Below are 21,351 nucleotides of genomic sequence, written 5' to 3'. Positions count from 1 at the left end.
GTGTGTGTGTGTGTGTGTGTGTGTGTACATCGTTCTGAGTACAGCTTGTGGGACTCAGTACTCTCCTTCCACCATGTGAGTTCTGGGATTGAGCTCAGGTCATCAGGTGGCAAGCAAACTTACCCACAGAGCCATCTTGTGGGCCCTAGGCCGCTTTTCGCTGTACATTTTTTCAGTATTGACATTATCTGCGGTGTCTGGACCAAACAGAAAACCACACGTTTACAAAATCATCAGTTAGCATGCGCTGTGCCGGAGCACCCCCACGGACCTAAGGAAGGGCAGGTTTGCGTGGATGTAACAGGGAGAAAGGCAGGGAGGAAGAAGAGCAAGGATGAGTTAGTTACAGCCTTCAAGGAAGGTGGCTGCGGAAGAGGAGAGGGGGATGGGAAAACAGACGTTCGTGAAGTGGGAAAGGCCCTACATGAGACTGCTGTGCAGGTGCTGGGACATTGATCTGAATTCTGTCTCAAACCAGGGGTCACTGGCCCACGTGTGCCGTGAATAATAAGAGTCCTCAATGGATGGGCAGTCCAACTACCAATTCACCAAGATGTCTTTAAAAAACAAAAACCTTCTCATTCCTTCCTTTTTCCTCCCCTCCAGACCCTTTCTCGGAGAGTCCTGTAGTTCCATGGCTCTTCACACATAGCCACAGGCTTAAGGGGGACATTTGAAAAACACTGCTTGCACAACGAGAAGTGACAGGGAAACTCTCACCAGCATGGCTGCCTGAACAAGACCTGAACAAGGATGACGTGGGTAGACGTGCTAACATAGAAAGGGGAAATCTCATGGTCCCCCCACCCCACCCCCTATTCTAGACAAACAGCCACAAGCACCTAAAGAATGCTTAGTTAGGGTGAAGGGGAAAAAAGAATGCTCAGTGTGGGAGAAACAGTCTTACCCGGGAAGAGCACATCAGTTGGTTATCCAATAACTAGTGGTCAGCTCTGAAATCAATATAATACAGACTGAGCAGCTTGTACACACACACACACACACACACACACACACACACACACACACACACACACAGACCGAAAAGGTGCAAATTGAGTGGGTAATGGGAAGAGACAATTAGCCGTCTCCTCCTTTCCCTGGGTTGGTGCAATCAAACTTTAGTAAAGTTTGTCATGGTTACATAAGGTTGCTTCAAGGAGCCAAGAATTCCATTTCCTTGGCTCAGAGGAGGAAGAGTGTGCACAAAAAGAGATCAGCAGCATCACTTGAGAGCCAAGCACAAAGGTGAGTGCTAATCTTTCTCCCTGGCTTCCAAACCCGATCAGTTGCAAGCAGCTGGTTCCTTCTTTATCCGTTATCCAGGTCGTGAGAATATGTTGTTCTGGCAGCCGCATGCCCATCTGCCATCTTTGTCTGTCCTTGACAGAGTTTAAAAGGAGCCTCACAGCCGTGATAGGTACAGGTGCCGACTGAGGAAGGCCTGTAAGCTACAACATCCTTTTATCTCCTCTAGTTGTCTTCTCTTCCTACCATTTCTAGTGAGCATGCTCCCCAAGCCACGGTCACAATGAGCAGGACTGGGGGTCAAGTAGAATGGATGGGGCAGGGCTAGTCTCTGTAAGCACGAGCTTGGGGGGGCACTCATCTGCCCCTCATTCAGCTGCACTTGGGACTCAGTGAAATTTCCCATCGCAGAATGTTTTTGCCAGCAGTGTTGAGAGCCAAGGTCTTCTCTCATTTTTCTCTCAGATTTGATTTCACCTGCCTTTCTTCCTTTGAGAAGTTCTAAGGTTTTGTAATCTGCTTGGCATTTGCCTTTGTTTCCACTAAAATTTGAATATGAATTACTTCCCTTGATTCCATCTGGGACAGGAAAAGGTTGGGGTATGTGCAGTCTCTCCCAATTCCATCTTAGCTTTTATTACTTTATGTATATTGCATATCTCTCTTCGACATATGATTGAAGCAGAATGTTATTAAAGGTCTGAACACATTGGCAGCGTGAGCATATTAAGACCTGGAGTTCGTTGAGTTGATTTTATGTCAGTCCTAGATGTAAAAGAACGAAATTAATTGTGACATAAGTTCCCGAGTCCTCAAGATGACTACTCTTTCTGGATGTTGGTAACAAAATTTATTACCGGGTTATGTTACACATAACCCACCTGGATAGTTTTGATACATCTCCGTTTATGAGAAGAATATGTCGTGTTTGTATAATTGGAATTGCATTGCAGTTTTTCTGTTTTTGAAAGTAATAAGTATTTTCAAATTGCATATCTGAATTCAAACTGGTAAGTTTCACACTAAATTTAAGATACAAACAACTTTTTGTTTGGCCAGTTAACATTAGTTTTTTTCTGTTTTCACTTTTTATTAAAAAATAGATTTTTTTTTTAGTCCTGGCTTCCACCTCTGGGCTCATCTGTTTAATATTTTTTTTTAGGCATATGCAGTATTAGGGTGCACTATGACACCTTCAGACAGTACCTGTGTGCTGTTGATTATCCTCCCGCATCTCCCCGTCTCCCTAACGCCTTCATAGTCTTCTCCACATTCATGCTGTGCATTGCCCTCCACGTTCATGCTGTGCATTGCCCTTCCCCCTTCCTCAATGCCTCTCTTCCTTCCTCTTGCCCTCTCCTTGCCAGGTTCAAATCTGAATTCACACGAATTCCCACATATACGTGTATATATTGACCTTATAAGCTAGGACCCCCATATGAGAGAGAACATACACTTTCTGTCTTTTGAGTGTGCGTTACCTCACCTAATGTAATACTTTCCAACTCCACATACGGAAGTCCTGTTTTCACTTTGATCTGAGAAGCTTGCACACTGATGTTCAGAAAGCTGTAGTCGTCTTACCAGCCGTGATAAAGGACTCCTCTTTCCCCACATCCTCAGCAGCGCTTGTTGGTGTCTTTGTTCTTGATAGGAGTTCTGAGTGGGATGAGATAGAATCGCAAATGTACTTTTAATTTGCGTTTCCCTGATGGCCAAGAGTGTTAAGTATTTCTTAGATATATTTGCTATTTGGGTTTCTGCTTTCGAGAACTGTCTGCTTATTTCATTAACCCAATTGTTTTCTGACAGTTTTACTTTCTTCTTCAGTTTTTGTAATTCTTTATATTTTCTAGATATTAGCCTTATTTCTGAAGCAGAGCTGGCAAAGAATTTCTCCCATTCTGTAAGTTATCACCCTGCTAATAATTTCGTTTGCCATGGAATACTTTTCTTAATTTCTCAACAATTTTGTTATTGGTATATGTAAAAGCTATGATTTTTTTATGTGTTGTTGATTTTGTATTTTTTAACTTTACTGAAAATGTTTATTAAATCTAAGAGTTTTCTGGTAGAATATATGGGATATATTAAGTATAGAATCATGATACCTGCAAACAGGGATATTGAATTTCTTTTCATTTTTATCCCTTTGATATTTTTCTTATGTCTTACTGCTCTATTGAGCACTCAATTGAATGAAAGTGGAGAGAGTGGGCATCCTTGTCTCCTTCCTGGTTTTAGAGGACATGCCCTCAGTTTTCTCCACTTAGTAACACGTTGGCTATACGTTTGTTGTGTATAACCTTTGTTGTTTTGAGGTATGATCCATCTTTGTTAGTTACTGTTCTATTCCTATGAAGAGACACCCTGACCAAAGCAACACTTATAAAAAGAAAGCATTTAATTGGGGACTTGTTTACACTTTGGGGACAGTTAATCTCTTATCATCATACTGGGAAGCAGACAGGCATGGCATTAGAACAGTAGCTGAGGGTTTTACATCCTGATCTGAAGGGAGAGAGAGAGACACTGGGCTGGGTATGGGCTTTTGAAAACTTAAAGCCCACTCTCAGTGCCCTCCAACAAGGTCACGCCTACTCTAACAAGGCCATTCCTAATCCTTCCCAAACTGTTCCACTAACTGGGGACCAACTATTCAAACATGAGCCTATGAGGGCCATTTCATTCAAACCATCATACCATCTATTCCTAATTTCTCCAAAACTTTTATCATGAAGGCATGTTGAACTTTGTCAAATGCGTTTTCTGTATCTGTCGAGATGATCATATGTTTTCTGTCCTTAGGGTTATTTATATTATTTCATCAGTTTGTATATGTCGGCTTATCTCCCTGTGATGAAACCTGGCCAGGATGTGTGATCGTCTTAATACGCTCTTAAATCCAGTTTGCAACAGTTTTGTTGAGAATTTTTGTGTCTGCATTCAGCAGGGAAACTGGTCTGTAGTTTTCATTTTTTTTTTGTTGTGTTTTGGTTATCTGGATAATTAATATCAGCTTCATAATGTTTTCAGTAGTGTTCCTTCCTTTTATAGTTCGTGAAGCAGTTTGAGAAGAACTGGTATTAGGGTCTCCCTTCAAAGTTTGATAGAATTAAGCAGTGGATCCATCTGGTCCTGGACTTTTGTTTGTGGGGAGACTTTGAATTATAGCTTCAGTCTCATTGTTTATAGTGGGTCTGTTGAAGTTACTTTCATTCAAAAATTTAAAAATGGAATATAATTGCTAATACTTAAATGTCAAAGTATTTCATAGAGATGGCATGAATACTAGCTTCTCTTGAAAAACATCAGATGACTTTGGGTCTACCTTCCTCTGTGGCACTAAATGGCCAGAGCTCTGTAGTGGCTGCCAGTGCACCCAGGCTCCATCATCCCTGATGCCACTTGAGCTGATCTGCTTTTGGTATTGGATTCTTTCCTGATCCTATAGCTGCCTGAGTTCATGATCTACATTATGTAGCTTTTGCAACCTTTGTTTTCAATTATAACCATATTCTATCAGCTTTTTTTAAAAGGGTATATGTAATTTTGTGATTTTTTTTTCAATCTTGTAAATATGTCCTGCTATATTGATATTGTAACCCAGAAGAAGTATAGAGTGGAAACATGAGACTAATACCTGGCCCTTGATGAATATGCCAAGTGTTTTCTAAGTAGCTAATGCTGAAGTTAGACCAAAGAGTCCAGAAGAGTGACCTTTGTTTATTGGGGTCTTACAGTGTCCCCATGGGGGTCCATCAGTTTAGGTCTGCCTTTTGTTTTTTCTGATCTCATTAGTAATTGTGAAGTGTTTTGATTACCAGAGAATCAGAGGAGATGTAGCCAAAGATACTAAAAGAGATGGATGTCATCGTAACCTCAGTGAACAGACATTTTAAGCTAGCTTTCTAATGGAGAACCTCCACCTCTGAGCATCATCATGCCTGTGCATCAGTATCCATTTTCCTGGACACTGCTGAGTAACTGTTGCCAAATTCTTCTCTGTAACTTGCTCCCTCTGTCTAGACAATACACTCTTGCTGTTGGCTCCTAGGGTAGTGGGATGGGGGGTAGGGGGTGAGGTGGGGGCTCAAGTTAAAAAGAGATTTTTTTTTTTCACACAGCCATTCACGCAAGGCCCTCTTATCTGGCTAAACATGAGGATACTCACTAATGGTACTAAACTTGTCAATGGACCCTTTTCATTTTAAGGGAAAAGGCAGTGAGGGTGAGATGGATGGTAAGGAGGGGATTCCTTTCCTGCTGGGTTTTTTTTTTTTTTCTTTTTTAGTATTTCTTCAAAACATTGGAAAAGTTGAATTCAAATTTTGAGTGAGTGAACAAAATACCAGGGGTTCCTCCAGTCCCTACAGGCTTTTAGTCCCATTTGAAATGATTTATAAAGACATAAGACAGTAAAACTTTTGGATAAAATCACCTTTATTAGAAGTTATAATTCCCCTACACTTAAGCAGGGATGCAGACTTCGGAGGAATGAAAAATACAGTCTACGTCTGTATTCAGGAATTTTCTGCCACTTTTGTGTAAAGGGAAAGAAGTAGTCAACAAATCATTTTTCTGGCATATTGGTTCTGTCTTGTTGACTTCTAAAATACCAGTTGGTGAATTTTCTTTGTCTGCCAGATGCTCTTCATATGACTGAGAATGGAGACTGGACCAGAAGTAGCAATTTTCTCTTTCAGGAAGATTAGAAACCAGGTCTTATCTTCTGCTTCTTCAAAGGATTAAGAGCAACTCTAAATGTTTTGGAATTGAAATTGAAATCTAACTCTTTCATGCCCAAAGACAATGAAATTCATAGAGGTGGAAAGGAACCATGGGTGCCTTTATTCGGGGCATCTATTTGGAATCTTAAAAGGTGTTGGTGCATTTTAGCTGAATTAATAGATTCCTTCTCTCTCTCTCTCTCTCTCTCTCTCTCTCTCTCTCTCTCTCTCTCTCTCTCTCTCTCTCTCTGTGTGTGTGTGTGTGTGTGTGTGTGTGTGTGTGTGTGTGTGTAATTAGAACTTCACTCTGTTACAGAAAATTCAGCAGACTCATTTTAATGGTTTAAAGCAATTTAGGATGAGAAAAGTGTTTACCGTGAAGCCTAAAATGAACATTGCATTTGTATAGTACATGCTTTAGTTAGCACTAATATACAGTAATTACTATCCTAAAACTTGATTTTAAATTTCAAAAATATGAGAATAGCATCTGATATGTGGTTATCTAAATGCTATTGGACAAATAGACATGTCTTCATGTGGAAGAAGTGTCCTGTGGATGTTAAAAATGGTTCATGTCTTTTGTTCCAAAACTGTCTTTGACTTGTTTGCCCTGATGATTACGTTAACAAAGGGATGCATACCCTGTCAGCATCCCAAAAATGTTAATAGTTGCTGTACTAGAATATTCTCTGGGCTTGTGTTTATAGACAGGGTGAAACTTGAAGATGAAGAGAAATAAAATGATTAAGCTCTAGTAGAAGCAATTTATCACTCTGCAATAACTTTGGCAATTGCTGAAAATGCATGCTGGCAGAGAGTTTTTTAATTACCAAAACCATCAGCTCGTTTGCTTGGTTCTTTTAGAGTTAGTGAAATATATGAGTGGGTAATAGAGTTTCTCCAAGAAAAAAAAATGAGCTAAGCATTATGCCTGGCACTGTCCCTGCTGCAGATGGAAGGCCAGATGTGCTGACGCAGTCACCAACCACGGTGCTCATATATATATAGCAACACACATAGACATACATACATATGTGTTCTACATATATATGTGCACATGAAAATTAAAATAAGAAAGAAAAAGTATTTTGTAGTGCATGGGAGGACCTCAAAATTACACCCAGCTTTATTCCTGGAAAAGATATTTTGAGTGGAAATGATTTTTAAGTTTAAATTGGTTTTCCTTTGGAAGTAACATTATAATAGAGGTTATATGCTTGACTTTTAAACTGATACGTGAATCTTTCTACAACTGGCTATAAATATAATATTTAATTAGCTATTAATGATTCAAAACGACAATGATAGCCAAGCACTCTTCAAAGATAATACATTTCCACTTAATTTCTCACACTATTATTTTCACTTTGCAAATGGGGATATTGAAGTTAGAGCTATTCTGTAATCTGAGGAAGATCAGATGGCCAGAGAGCACTGTGTGCCTTTGTGAAAGATATTAGTGCTAACCTTCAAATGTCAGGGTTAGGAATATGAGGAGAAATAAAAACACAGAGTCTAGAGAAGGATAATAGAAAAGGTGTTTGTGCCCAGAGTGGTGGCACATGCCTTTAGTCCTAGCACTTAGAAGGCAGAGGCAGGTGAATCTATGAGTTCAAGGCCAGCCTTGTCTACAGAGCTAGTTCACATTTGTAAAATTCATGAAGTCTTGCATAAAGGAAGCATTAATAACTTGTCTGAGTAACAATGGTAGCAACTTCAAAATAACTTGGGACACCATAATTGGTAAATACCTGCTTATTAGGATATGTACTCCAAAATCCAAATTTGTTCTTTATGTATGATAGCACTGGGTATAAAAATCTCTAAAACAGATGGGAAGAGCACAGGAAATTATTTAATATTTATGAAATAGTAACACCTATAGTATTCAGAAATAGTCAAGTCAGGACACATTTACTCCTGGACTGAAGAAATCTGGAAGAAATGTTGCTCTCATATCACAAACCAGAAAAAGTCAGATGTTAGTGGACCTATCAGAGCAATCAACTAACTAGATAAAAGTCCAGAAAATAGAGTAACTTCCAACAAGAATAGGGAGCTAGCTCTCACTTACAAGTGGTAGAACATGGGATTTAGAAGAGACCACCATACAAACAACAAGAATTCAGCTAAAACTTAAAGAAATCTTTTCTTTCTTTTTTTATTTTATTTATTTTTTTTGTGTGTGTGTATGTATTTTGCCCACATGTGCACTATGTGTGTGCAGTGCCCACGGAGGCCAGAAGAAAGCGTTATACCCCTCTCCCCACAACTGGAGTTATGGATGTTTATGAGCCTACCTGTGAGTGCTGGAATCAGACCTGGGTCCTTCGGAAGAGCAGCAAATGTTCTTAATTGCTGAGCCATATCTCTAGCCCCCAGCTAAAACTTGCAATTTTTTTTAAGTTTGAGTTGATCTGAGAATATAGGATATGTAGGAGATTAAGATACAAAGGGAGCCTATACCTAGCTACAGTTTTATATTCAGGAACCTCTGTATGGGAAAGAGCTGGGTACAGGGTGGGAATTCAGAGAGCTCTTGGTTCTGCACCGTGGGAGAGGAAACAGGTGTTGTTTGGGAAGAAACTCTCCACCTGTACCTTGCCCTTGTGGAAAAGACCATAAACCGTTAGTGGGGTGGCATGAACCTTGATGAAATCAATTGGTGCAAAGCCGTTGTTGTTAGATGAACAGCAAATAAAATACACAATTCCTGTAAGCATGAGACTGGAAACTACCCAGGGTCTAGGTCGTTAGAAGTCTCCTATGTGATGCCTGGTATTCAATATAAGGACGCTGAGATACACAAAAAATCATCAAAGGAAAATTCCACCAGTGGACATTACAGTTCTTAACATTCATGCATCGAACATAAAGGCACCCAAACTCATAAAAGAATCATTACTATAGCTTAAATTACATATTGACCCTCACACACTGATAGTGGGAGACTTTAAGACCCTACCCTGACCAATAGAGAGGTCATCGAGACAAAAACTAAACAAAGAAATGCTGGAGTTGACACTATAAACCAAATGGACTTAGCAAATATTTACAGATATTTCACCCAAACACAAAAGACTGTATCTTCTTCTCTACACTTCATGGAATTTTCTCCAAAATTGATCACATGCTTGGACACAAAGGCAAGTCTCAACAGATACAAGAAAATTGAAATAACACCCTGCATCCTATCTAACCACCATGGATTAAAACTGGATATCAACAACAGTAGAAACAACAGAAAGCTTACAAACTCATAGAAACTGAGCAACCCACTACTGTATGAAAATGGGTCAAGACAGAAATTAAGAAAAAAATTAAAACTTTCTAGAATTGAAAGAGAATGAAAACACATCACACCCGAACTTACAGGACACGATGAAGGTGATTCTAAGAGGCAAGTTCATGGCACTAAAGGCCTACATAAAAATAACTGGAGAGATCTCATACTAGTAACTTAACAGCACACCTGAAAGCGCTAGAACAAAAAGAAGAAATCACACCCAAGAGGAGTAGATGGCAGGAAATAATCAAACTCAGGGCTGAAATCAATAAAATAGAAACAAACAAACAAACGATACAAAGAATGAACCAAAGAGTTGGTTCTTTGAAAAAATCAGTAATATTTACAACCCTTATCCAAATTAACCAAAAGGCAGAGAGAGAATATCCAAATTAACAAAACTGGAACTGAAAAAGGAGGCACAACAACAGACACTGAGGCAGTCCAGAGATCCTAAGAACATATTCTAAAAACTTGAACTCCATCATATTGGAAAATCTAAAAGAAATCTATAATTTTCTCAGTACATACCACTAACCAAAGTTAAATCAAGATCAGATGAGCAATTTAAATCCAGGATAGCTAAAACAATACTGAACAATAAAAGAACTGCTGGAGGTATCCCCCAATTTCAAGTTGTACTACACAGCTATAATAATAAAAACAGCATGGTATTGGTACACAGACAGACATGTTGATCAATGGAATTGAATTGAAGACCCATACATAAATCCACATACCTACAGACACCAGATTTTTGATAAAGAAACCAGAAATACACACTAGAAAAAAGACAGCATCTTCAGCAAATGGTGGTGGTCAAACTGGATGGCTGCATGGAGAAGAATCCAAATAGATTCATACTTCTCACCCTGCACAAAACTGAACTGCAGTTGGATCAAAGACCTCGACGTAAGCCAGATACACTGAACCTGATAGAAGAGAAAGTGTGGAATAGCCTTGAACTCGGTGACACAGGAAGACTTCCTAGCAGAACACCATTAGCACAGGCACTAATATCAACAATTAATAATTGGGACCTTGTGAAACTGAAAAGTTTCTGCATGGCAACGGACATTGTCATTCAGACAAAGTGGCAGCCTGCAGAATAGGAAAACATTTTTGCCAACTACACATCTGATAGAGGGCTAATATCCAAAATCTATGAAGAACTTAAGAAACCAGGTATCAAGAAAACAAACCAATAAAAAAAACAGGCTACAGATCTAAACAGAATTCTCAATAGAAGAAATTCAAATGGCTGAGAAACACTTAAAGAAACATTCAACATCCTTAGCCATCAAGGAAATGCAAATCAAAACTATTTTGAAATTTCATTTTATACTGGCCAAAATGTCTAAGATCAATAAAACAAGTGACAGCTCATGCTGGTGAGGATGTGGAATAAGGGGAACACTCGTCCATTGCTGGTGGGAGTATAGTCACTGTGGAAATCAGTGCCTCAGGAAGATGGGAATCAGTCTACTACAAGATCCGGGATATACCCACTCTTGAGCATGTACCCAAAAATGCTTCATCCTGTCACAGAGACACTTTTCAGCCTTGTTCACTGTTGCTCCCTTAATAATAGCCAGAAACTGGAAACAACCTAGCTGTCCCTCAACTGAAGAATGGATAAAGAAAATGTGGTACATATACACAATGGAGTACTACTCAGCCATTGAAAACAATGACATCATGAAATTTGCAGGCAAATGAATGAACTTACAAAAAAAATCTTTAATAAGTATCCCAGAGCCAGAAAGATAAATACGATATGTATTCACTTATTTGTGGATATTAGCTGTTAAGTCAATGATAATCAAGCTACAACCCATAAAACCACAAAGGTTAGGTATAGAGTAAAGGACAAGATGGGATGGCTAAATCTTGTTGGGAAAGGGAACTAGAATAGATAGTCATGGGTTGATGGGGGGCTGGAACAGAAGGATCAAGTCGGGAGAATGAAGGAAGAGGAGGACAAGGGAGAGAATACGGGAAGAGATAGCTAAAATTAAGGGCCATTTGAGGTATAGTTAGCAAAACCAATACACTAGAAGCTTCCTAAATATATATGAAAACGGTCCAACTGAGATCCCCAAATAATGGGGGAGACAGAGCCCCAATTGGACATCTTTTGTCACCAAATGAAGCTTCCAGTCCCCAAATTGGGTTACATCTAATTGAGTCATTGGCCAAAGGGGTCCCATGGGAATCCCCAAACAACCCAGGCTGTTGCCAAGACTGTAGGTTGCTCTCCACAAACTACTGGCAAGGCCCCATTGCTGAAGACATTACCTACACAACTCATTGAACATGGAGAAGTCAAGCTGGCATCTATTTAGAGACTTCACCCCTGTGTTCTAACATCCTTAGTATATGAGTACTCTGCACACTACCAAAAGAGAAACATAAACACCAAGCCAGCCACAAACCCTTGAATTGGCCATAGTGTCCTGCCTGGCACAAAGCTTGTGGGAGTAACCAACCAATATTTGATTTGACTTAAGGCTCACTACACAAGGTTGAACCCATACCCAATTCTATACTGCTTGTGTGACCAAAAACCTGAGACTAGATAGCCCAGGAACCTAGGGTAAAATCAACTACCACAGTTGTTCTTCTTCTTTTTTTTTTAAGTAGCAATAAAATGACTCCTAGTGACATTCTGCTACACTCAATCATCAGTACCTTGCTCAGCCGTCATCATCAAAGAAGCTTCCTCCTGCAGCAGGGAACAAATACAGAGATCCACAGCCAGACATTATGCTGAAGATGAGAGACCTTGGAACACTCAGCCCTAAATGGGATGTCTCTGTCAAATCCTTCCTTTCAGGGCTCAGGGAACCCTGAAGAAGAGGAGGCAGAAAGTGTAGGAGCCAGAGGGGATGGAGGACATTAAAAAAAATCCCCCTAAATCAACGTGATCGAAGCACAAATGAACTCACAGAGGCTAGGCAGCATGCACAGGGCCTGCATGGATCTGCACCAGGGCCTCTGTTTATGTATTATGGCTTCTAGTTTAGTGTTTTTATGGGATTCCTGAGTGTGCAGATGAGTGAGTCTCTCTGTTTCTTGTGCCTTTTCTTGGGCTCTTTTTCTTTTGTTTGTTTTGTCCAATTCCAATGTTTTGGTTTTATTTTACTATTTATTTTATTTTAATTATCCCTTAGGAGCCTGTTTGTTTTCTAGTGAGAGACAGAAAGAGAGTGGATCTGGGTGGAGGGGAGGTGGGAAGGGAATGGGAGGAGTAGAAGGGGCAGAAATGTACCAGGATATATTATATGAGGGGGAGAAATGTACCAGGATATATATATATATGTTTTTCGAGACAGGGTTTCTGTGTAGCTTTGCGCCTTTCCTGGAACTCGCTTTGGAGACCAGGCTGGCCTTGAACTCACAGAGATCTGCCTGGCTCTGCCTCCTGAGTGCTGGAATTAAAGGCGTGTGCCACCACCGCCTGTCCACCAAGATATATTATATGAGGGGGAGAAATGTACCAGGATATATTATATGAGGGGGAGAAATGTACCAGGATATATTATATAAGGGGAAAATCTATTTTCAATAAAAGGAAAAAAGAAATTTTGAACGAAATAATAGCTGGAAGTTTGGCCGGGTGGTGGTGGCGCACGCCTTTAATCCCAGCACTCGGGAGGCAGAGCCAGGCGGATCTCTGTGAGTTCGAGGCCAGCCTGGACTACCAAGTGAGTTCCTGGAAAGGCGCAAAGCTACACAGAGAAACCCTGTCTCGAAAAACAAAAACAAAAACAAAAACAAAAAAAAAATAGCTGGAAGTTTAAAAAGCAAATGACTCTCTGTGAGTTCGAGGCCAGCCTGGGCTACCAAGTGAGTCCCAGGAAAGGCGCAAAGCTACACAGAGAAACCCTGTCTCAAAAAACCAAAAAAAAAAAAAAAAAAAAAAAAAAAAAGCAAATGACAAGCTACAGAATATAGATATAATGGAGTATTGTTTATAAAGAAAAATGGTGTCATTGGAGGGAAGTACATGACCTGAAGATCGTCAGAGTAAGCAAAATAAAGCAATCATTATAAAACAATTATAAGTTTTCTTGCATGTGTGGAAGTGGCAGAAAAGAGGGAAGGAAGACAGACAGACAGATATGAAAATATAAAAAGAATTCTTCCAGAGGAGAAAGAGTACTTGGGGGAGAGAAGAAGCATGAATGAGTCTAGACAGGGTAAGGGGGAGATGGACATAATCAAAGAATAGTTGCATATATGGAAACATCTCAGTGAAATCCATCAGTCTGTATAGTTAGTTAATAAATGTTCATCCTAATGAAACACAAGATAACAAGTCGCAGATCTAAGAAGTTCAGAAAATCTAAAGATAAATGCCAATGTGTAGCCCCAGCCCATACCCCTACCTAGAGATGTCATATTCAGATTTCTGAGAAGCAAAGATAGTGTGAAAAACTTGAATGTAGGGTTTGGGGATTTAGCTCAGTGGTAGAGCACTTGCCTAGCAAGCACAAGGCCCTGGGTTCGGTCTTCAGCTCCAGGAAAAAAAAAGAAAAGAAAAGAAAAAGAAAAACTTGAATGTAGCCAATGAAACATTGACACTTGACACACACAGGTGCAAAGATGGAACTCACAGTAGAAGTCTCATCAGAAACCTTGCAAGCTGACGATGACGGTTGTCTTGGTTATGTTTGCATCACTGTGACAGAATGTATGACGGAAGCCACCGAAGGGAGGAGAGGATCATTTTGCATAGCAGTTTCAGTGCCTTGAGGCAGGGAAGTCAGAGGAGGGCAACTCAGTTAATGGTGATGGGAATATGTGGAGCACCATAGAAACCAGGCGCCCGGTGTGACCTCCAAGTCTTACTTCTAGTGACCTGCTTCTGACCGCCAAGATGCCGCCTCTTACCCAAAGGTCCCACAGCCTTCCAAAATAGCAGCAGCAGCTGGGGACAAGCCCTCAAGCATGAGCCTGTCATCTCAGATTCAAACCATATCAGTGAGTGACAGCTTTACAGTCATGAAAGAAAATAAAAAGCATCGTATCCAGGATTCTGTAAGAAGTGAATATGCTTTTCAAAAGTAAACAAAATGGAAGAGCCCTGCCTGTTGCTTTGGTGAAGACCACATACTCAAAGGCTCTGTCTAGACCTATTTGCTCCCAGTGAGCATAATGCCTGGGAGGCTTCAGTCCCACTCATCTTGCCAATGAATTCAGTTGGGCCAAAAGGCTCCAGCCCATCAGCTGTGCTAATAAGGACTGCATGCTCAGAAGGGCTCCAGTCTCAACCCATCTGCTAGTCCTTGGTGAGCATAGCATTTCCCACAAGGTCCAGCCCCACCCATTGTCCACCTTGAGATCTGCAAGCCAGGGAGGCTCCAGCCCTGCCTATCACTCTGGTGAGCATAATTGTGCCTAGGAGGCTGCATCCCTGCATGTTGTACCAGTGAGGTCATTGTGTCCATTAGAGTTCAGCCCCTAACCCCCACTTCACCCCAGGAATAAAATGGACTCCACTCTGAGGCTTCAGCCTTGCCCATTGTCTTAGCAAGGTCAGTACAACTATAAGGCTTCAGCCCTGACTCCCCGCCACCACTTGCCTGGGTGAGCATGGTGTTCAGTCTAGACAGGACTCAGCCCTGTTGGTCTCCTTGGTGAAGTTAGTGTATTCTTACATCTATGAGACTTCAGCCTCACCCATCATTCCTGTGAGCTGGCATGCATGGAGTGCGGTCAGCATGTCCACCAAGGCTCTAGATCCTTACCCCTACCCTTCCAGGTGATAACAACAACCCAGTACCTTATGAACAGTGTAAGCACTAACTCTGAAGGAAGAAGGAAAGTTAAGTAAGAAGTAAATTCAACCAGTGACCTAGCTCCAACGCAGAACCAAAATAACATGAAAATCAAGACAAACAAAGCTTCCAAAACTTATGAATCCTAGGTTAGATGGGTATGGTGGTCCATACCTTTAATTCTAGCACTTGGGAGGTAGAAGCAGGCCTGGTCTAAATAGCAAGTTCCAAGATAGACAGGGCTACATAGAGACCTTGTCCCCCCCCCCCCCCCCCCCCCGCAAAAAAAAGTCTCATAGTGATAGTGTGAGATATACCTACTCATGTATACCTACTCCTTATAAGCCCTAGTGATAAACCCAAGTTCACTGTGGGGAACCAGTGAATTTATTGGGTTTGGCTTACTTACAGAGCACAGGTGACCCCAAATCAGCAGCACTGGAATGGCTTCACTCATCATGGATGATGGCTTCACAACACTTGGCAGAGTCAGCAGGATCACATAAAACCAAAGGTGAGTTCTGTGGTGGTTTGAAAGAAAATGCCCCCCAAAGGAAGTGGCACTATTAGGAGGTGCGGCCTTATTGAAGTAGGTGTGGTCTTGTTGGAGGAAGTGTGTCACTGTGGAGGCAGGCTCTGAGGTCTCATATATACTCAAGCCACGCCAGTGAGACAGACCACTTCCTGTTGCCTGCAAGCCAAGATGTAGGACACTCGGCTGCTTCTCCAGCACCGTGTCTGCCTGCACGCCACCATGTCGCACCGTGATGATACTGGACTGAACCTCTGAAAATGTAAGCCGCCCCAATTGAATGTTTTTCCCTTTGTAAGAGTTGCGGTGGTCATAGTGTCTCTTCACAGCTATAGAAACCCTGACTAAGACAAGTTCAGAAAAAGCAACCGTGTTATTACAGTGAGATGGGCAGCTAAAGATAAGTTGTCTAAGCAGTGGAGCATCTACAAAGGGGAATCCTGGCATGGATGTCCTCCCCCATGTAGTGGGGGGACGTGCCTCCCTACTGTCGTAGCCGTTGGGTTGTCTGTGCTGTGAGTAATAAGATGTTCAAATGAGGCTGAGCCTCAGGAGGTGGAGTTTCCATTAAGGGATCCCAGGGCAGTAGCTGTCTTCTTTGAGAGATGAAGAGGCGTGACTGTTTGATGAGTGGGCTCCACCATGTGAGTATGGAGACATCCTGAGAATGGTTGAAAGTCTAAAGCAAATATTATGGTCTGTCAGTAGCTCTTAAAGGACAGAAATATTGACAAACTGCTGTGGAGGTTTCCTGACCACTGCTGTGTGTCATGAGAAGCCCACTGAGGCTGAAATAGTTGCCCAGGAAGAAGTTGTTCGTGTAAAGAAAGAATTACAGTGGAAAAGGGTTGTATGGCTAGCATCCTCTGTATTAACCTCCAAAGTGGGAGGAAATTTTGGTAAAAGAGAGAGCGAGATGGAGGTGTTGGCTTACTCCTTCTCATCATGGGGGACCCAGGAGAACATGAATCAGATCCGTATCAAAGAGGCCTTCCTGGAATACCCAAAAACTGAAACTCGTGAGAGGAGTTGGACAGAGAAGAGGAACAGAGATTAAAGTGACAGAAGACACCCCTCAGGACAGACCTTTAATACATAGAAATGGAAATTTTGTGAGTCAGCATGTGGGTGGGTCTTAAACGATGATCTTCTGGGGAGACTTCAGTATCTGAACTGCCTGAATTGGTAAAAACCTTTGAACAATGGAAGAACTCCCATGGACTTATTCATAAAGCTGTGGGAGATGTGGGCAGATGGAATCAGTCTGAGTGCTGCAGAAGCAGGAATATTAAGTTATAAACTTCCCATCCCTCCGTAGGACAAAAGATGATCAACCCGATGACTGGCTTATATGAGCCATCAGTGACACTTAGTTATTGCCTCCTAAGGTTTCCATGCAGAATGGCCAGGCACCGTAGAGAGAATGAGGTAAAGCAGTGTATGGCTCCCAGGTATCTGGACTGGGTGATTCTGTGTCTACCATGGAGCTGCGTTAAGGAAGATCTTGATTTAGCAGGGACCTTCAGATCTATGTGAAGCACCAGTGGCTTTTCTGAGCTCCTTGATAGGGCAGGATCTTTATGAAGTACAAAGGCTTTGGTGGACCTAAGTGACTTTGACCAGCATGCCAATCATGTCTGTAGAGAGGTAAAGGAACCTCAAGGAGATAAGAGAAAGGCAAAGCAGAGAAAGAGATATGCAAGATTTGTATGAAGCCCAGGTTCCTAAGGAAAAGGTTGACCGAATCAGATTCTGTGCTAATTTGTTTCTGGAAGTCTGTACAACCTAAAGAACCATTCACAAGAGCGTCAATGATGAAACAATACAAGTGAGAAAGATTAAGCCTGTCCCCAGGGAGAGTAGTTATCCCCCAGAGTAAGTAGTATACCTTTTCCCCTGGGGGAGGGGGAAGTATGTTGAGATGTGAACTGTTTGCCCATCCAGGGACCCCCTTGGCAGCCAGGTGTGGTGGATAGAGGCAACAGGTGTAGCTACAGCCACAGTGCAAACTCAGGGCCTCTCATACGCAGGGAACCAATTTGATTATCAGATGCAGCAGGGAAGATCAGGACTTCATTCTCCCTTGGCTATTGTATTGGCTAATTTTATGTAAACTTGACACAAGCCAGAGTCATCGGAGAGAAGGGATCCCCAATTGAGAAAATGCCTCCACAAGATTGGGCTGTAGGCAAGCCTTGGAGACCATTTCCTTAGTTAATGATTGATGGGGGAGGGTCCAGCCCGTTGTAGGTGGGGCCATCCCTGAACTGGTGGTCCTGGGTTCAAAAGAAAGCAGGCTGAGCAAGCCAGTAAGCACCTCTCCTCCAGGGTCTCTGCATCAGCTCCTGCTTCCAGGTTCCTGTCCTGTTTGAGTTCCTGCCCTGATTTCCCTCATTGATAGACTGTTATATTACCTAGAAATGAAGTTGCTTTACTCAGGTATGTTTTATCATAGCAATAGTAACCCTAACTAGGGCAGCTATGAATGGAGCCAAGCTGCTGGAGCCAGGCCCACTGAGATCCTGAAGGGTGAGCGAATGCATGGAGGCCCCATGGAAGCACCGCAGGGTACGGAAGTGGGATGGATCAGAGAGAAAGGCAGACGACTGTGGAGAGCTGTCAGCGCCTGCTGTCTATGCCCCGGGACCCAACATCTTGCCGGTTCTTAAGGTCAACTGACACTTGCTTAGAATGGAGAACAGTAGACTTTAGGAGCCCTTCCTCAAGGTTGTCTTTACAGCCCCACCGTCTGTCATGGGAAAGTAGCCTGGGACCTGGCTTTGTTATCTTGCCCATCCTCTGTAAAAAGTTTTCGTTACATCGATCACAAAATGCTACCCACTAGATTTGGAAAACCACTTAGAGCAGGAGACAAGTGGAAAGGATGGGAGATCAGCTCACGGAGTGTGAAAGGGCCAGACACAGTCGTGAAATTGCTTGAGTGTTATGGTTGGGTAGGGCACAGATGATCATCACCAAAGAGACTGAGAAAAGTCTACCATAGTCTCTGTAAATGTTCAATATGGTTAAAGAGAGAATAAAAGTACTCTGTATTCCAGAAGCTATCAAGTAATTGGCTGTAAATCCCAGTGTTAGATGTGAGCCACCTCCCTATGAGTTGTCTGACAGAGTCCCCAGAGCTCCCCAAAACTGTGGAGGGTATTGCCATTGTTCTTGCTTTCATGCCAGAATTAGATGGTAAGACCTGTTTGTTGAAAATATTGCATGATATGGTTGCAGGACTTGGAGGAAGCAAAGTAGGAAAGAGCTGGAAGCTTTTTCTCCCGCTGGCTAGCTTCTATAGTGCTGGAAGCTGCTGGGAAGAATTATGGCCAAAGGCTGTATTCAGCTGTGGGACCTGAATTCTGTGCTGTGGAAGTGCCAGGCAGGATGTGCTGACTGCTGCAATGATGCCGCCGACTGTTAAGGCTACAACCAACCTTTTTATTGGACTTAAGGCCCACTCCATAGAGAGAATTCACATCCGACGCTGTGAACTCAGACAGAAATCTGTGATTTTGTAAGTCAGGCCGGAGGGGGAAATGACTGTGATTGTTTTGTTATATGAATGTGATAAGCTGGCTATGGTGCCTTCCTGACATTTGTGTTTACACCCATTGTTATTACTGAAGTCAGCTTCCGTTCAGATATTTTCCCATTCTTGTTTCCTTTTGTCCTGTTCCTACTTGTGTTCTGTAGTAGAGTGACCATCTCTGAGAGTCACTACCAGCCCTGCTCCAGAGGCAGAAGGATGGTAGAGAGAGCCCAAGGGCTTAGTACTGTCGTGGTCACTGTCAACTGCTGTGAAGAGACACCATGACCACGGCAACTCTCATAGAGGAAAACACTCAATTAGGGCTGGCTTTCGCTTTCAGAGGTTTGTTCCGTTGTTATCTGGTGGGGGGCATAGCAGCATGCAGGCAGACATGGTGCTGGAGAAGTAGCGGAGAGGTCTCCATCCAGATCTACAGGCAGCAGGAAGAGAAAGAGGCACTGGGCCTAGTTTGGGTTTCTGAAAACCCCAAAGCCCCACCTCCAGTGGCATCCTTCCTCCAACAAGGCCACACCTACTCCAACAAGGTCACATCTCCTAATACCTCTCAAGTAGTGCCACTTCCTGATGACTAATTATTCAAATACGTGAGCCTATGGGGGCTGTTCTTATTCAGCCACCACACCACAAGTACCTCACCAGAATTGAAGGAGAAGAATCAGACATGTTTGTTACTTCCTCCACATCTCAGGGGTCTGGCAAGAGGGAATCAGAAGATATTAGGATTAGCTTGGGCATGGTGGCCGGAGTCACACAGGCCAGGGATCAGGAAGCAGAGAACTCTGTTTGGAACCAGAAGTGGGGACCACTTTTGGGACCCTCTTCTTTTAGCACTGTTCCACAACCTCCCTAAACTGCGCCTCCAGCTAAAGACTGTGCAGAGCACATGAGCCCGTGGCAGTTTCACATCCCAACCACACGTCCTGACAGCACATTAATAGTTTTGCAGTACTGTTGGGTCGGCATTATTAGTAGTTATTGAATTCGCTGAGACATATTATTGACTAGGGACTCAGCTACGTGCTCTATCTCTGGCATCAGTAAACTTTAAAGAAAATAAATGATAGGAGAGGGTTTTGTTGTTTTGTTTTGTTTTACAGCCTAAGTACAATTTCTTTTCTTTTCTCCTTATATTTCCATGACTTTTGTTCCTGTAAAAAAAAAAAAAGATGTAAAATTAGTGAAATAATTTAAACCCTTTCTATTTCTACCATCCCAGCACAGTAGTCAAATCCATATTGCTGTCCAGTCCTGCTCATGAAGCAGATTTTAAAGGCATTAATTTTAAATGTACTTCCAGCATATAAAAATAACTTCAGTGTTCCTATTTTAAAATCTCATTAACATTTTTATACTCTAATCGAGTGTTGAAAATGTACCATTTGAATTCAGTCACAGCTTCATCAGAACTACCCCCTCCCTCCCTCTCTCTCTCTCTCTAATCACATCGTATTGTGTGGCATTTTCTGCCAATGACTGCAGAGCCAGAGGGAATGGAGATCCAGGTGAGGAGGGAGAGGGCCCAGGAACAAACGCTCAGAGGGTTGGAATGGGAAAAGATGTGTGGGGACTGGCAAGGACTCGTTGCTGTGGCACGTTTCGTACCAAAGATCAGTTTCTGTTTGAGGTTTCTCTTAAACTTTTGGCCTTTGTATCATTCTTGGCTTCCTTTTTTGGGTGTCTGTTTCTTTAAGAAATTGTATGACCTTCCTGTGTGTGGGTGTACCTGCACATGACTGCAGTGGCACGTGGAGGTCAGAGGACCACTTCAGGAGTGGGTTCTCTCAGGTCATCGGGCCTGGCAACAAGCGCCTTACCCACTTTCCATCTCACCTGCCCTCGTTCTTGGCTTTGGTTTTGTTTGAGCAAAACTGCTTTCGGCTTCTTTGTTATTTTCTCAGGATGGTGATTTTTTCCTTTCTTTTCCTTGCCTCCTTGTACCTAGCAGTCTTCCTTAGCTATGACTAAACTCACCTTTCCTCCCTTCTTAGGTCTTTTCATTTGTCCAGCGACTTCATCAGATGTATTAACTTTGCATATGAATGCAAAATACCTTTGGTAATTTAAAGAAAAGCGGACAAGTTCCCACTTATATTGTCATGTTATGGAATGGGGTCTTTGTAGATCCAGAGATGTGTTGCGTTCCTGGAATTGTGGTTGCTAATTTTCTTAAGGCTTTCTGTACAACTTTCGAAATTTAACATTCTAATGGTAAA

At 42.2% G+C, this 21,351-nt stretch overlaps 1 protein-coding gene across 5 annotated transcripts in view; it reads left to right on the top strand.

The window, feature by feature from the left end:
* Positions 1-21,351, top strand: part of Frmd5 (FERM domain containing 5) — a 278,946-nt gene that overhangs the window by 55,001 nt on the left and 202,594 nt on the right. The window contains exon 2 of one of the 5 annotated variants that reach the window (XM_052722789.1): positions 3,105-3,154. The exons of the other annotated variants lie outside the window; for them this stretch is intronic. The gene's annotated coding sequence lies outside the window, so the exon portion shown is untranslated. The remainder of the gene's footprint in view (positions 1-3,104; positions 3,155-21,351) is intronic. 5 annotated transcript variants of the gene reach the window in all.

The sequence above is a fragment of the Peromyscus californicus genome, unplaced genomic scaffold (assembly GCF_007827085.1).
Source record: "Peromyscus californicus insignis strain IS unplaced genomic scaffold, ASM782708v3 Scaffold_7__1_contigs__length_154581171, whole genome shotgun sequence".
NCBI classification, from domain to species: Eukaryota; Metazoa; Chordata; class Mammalia; order Rodentia; family Cricetidae; genus Peromyscus; species Peromyscus californicus.
This window is presented reverse-complemented; position numbering and strand designations above follow the sequence as displayed.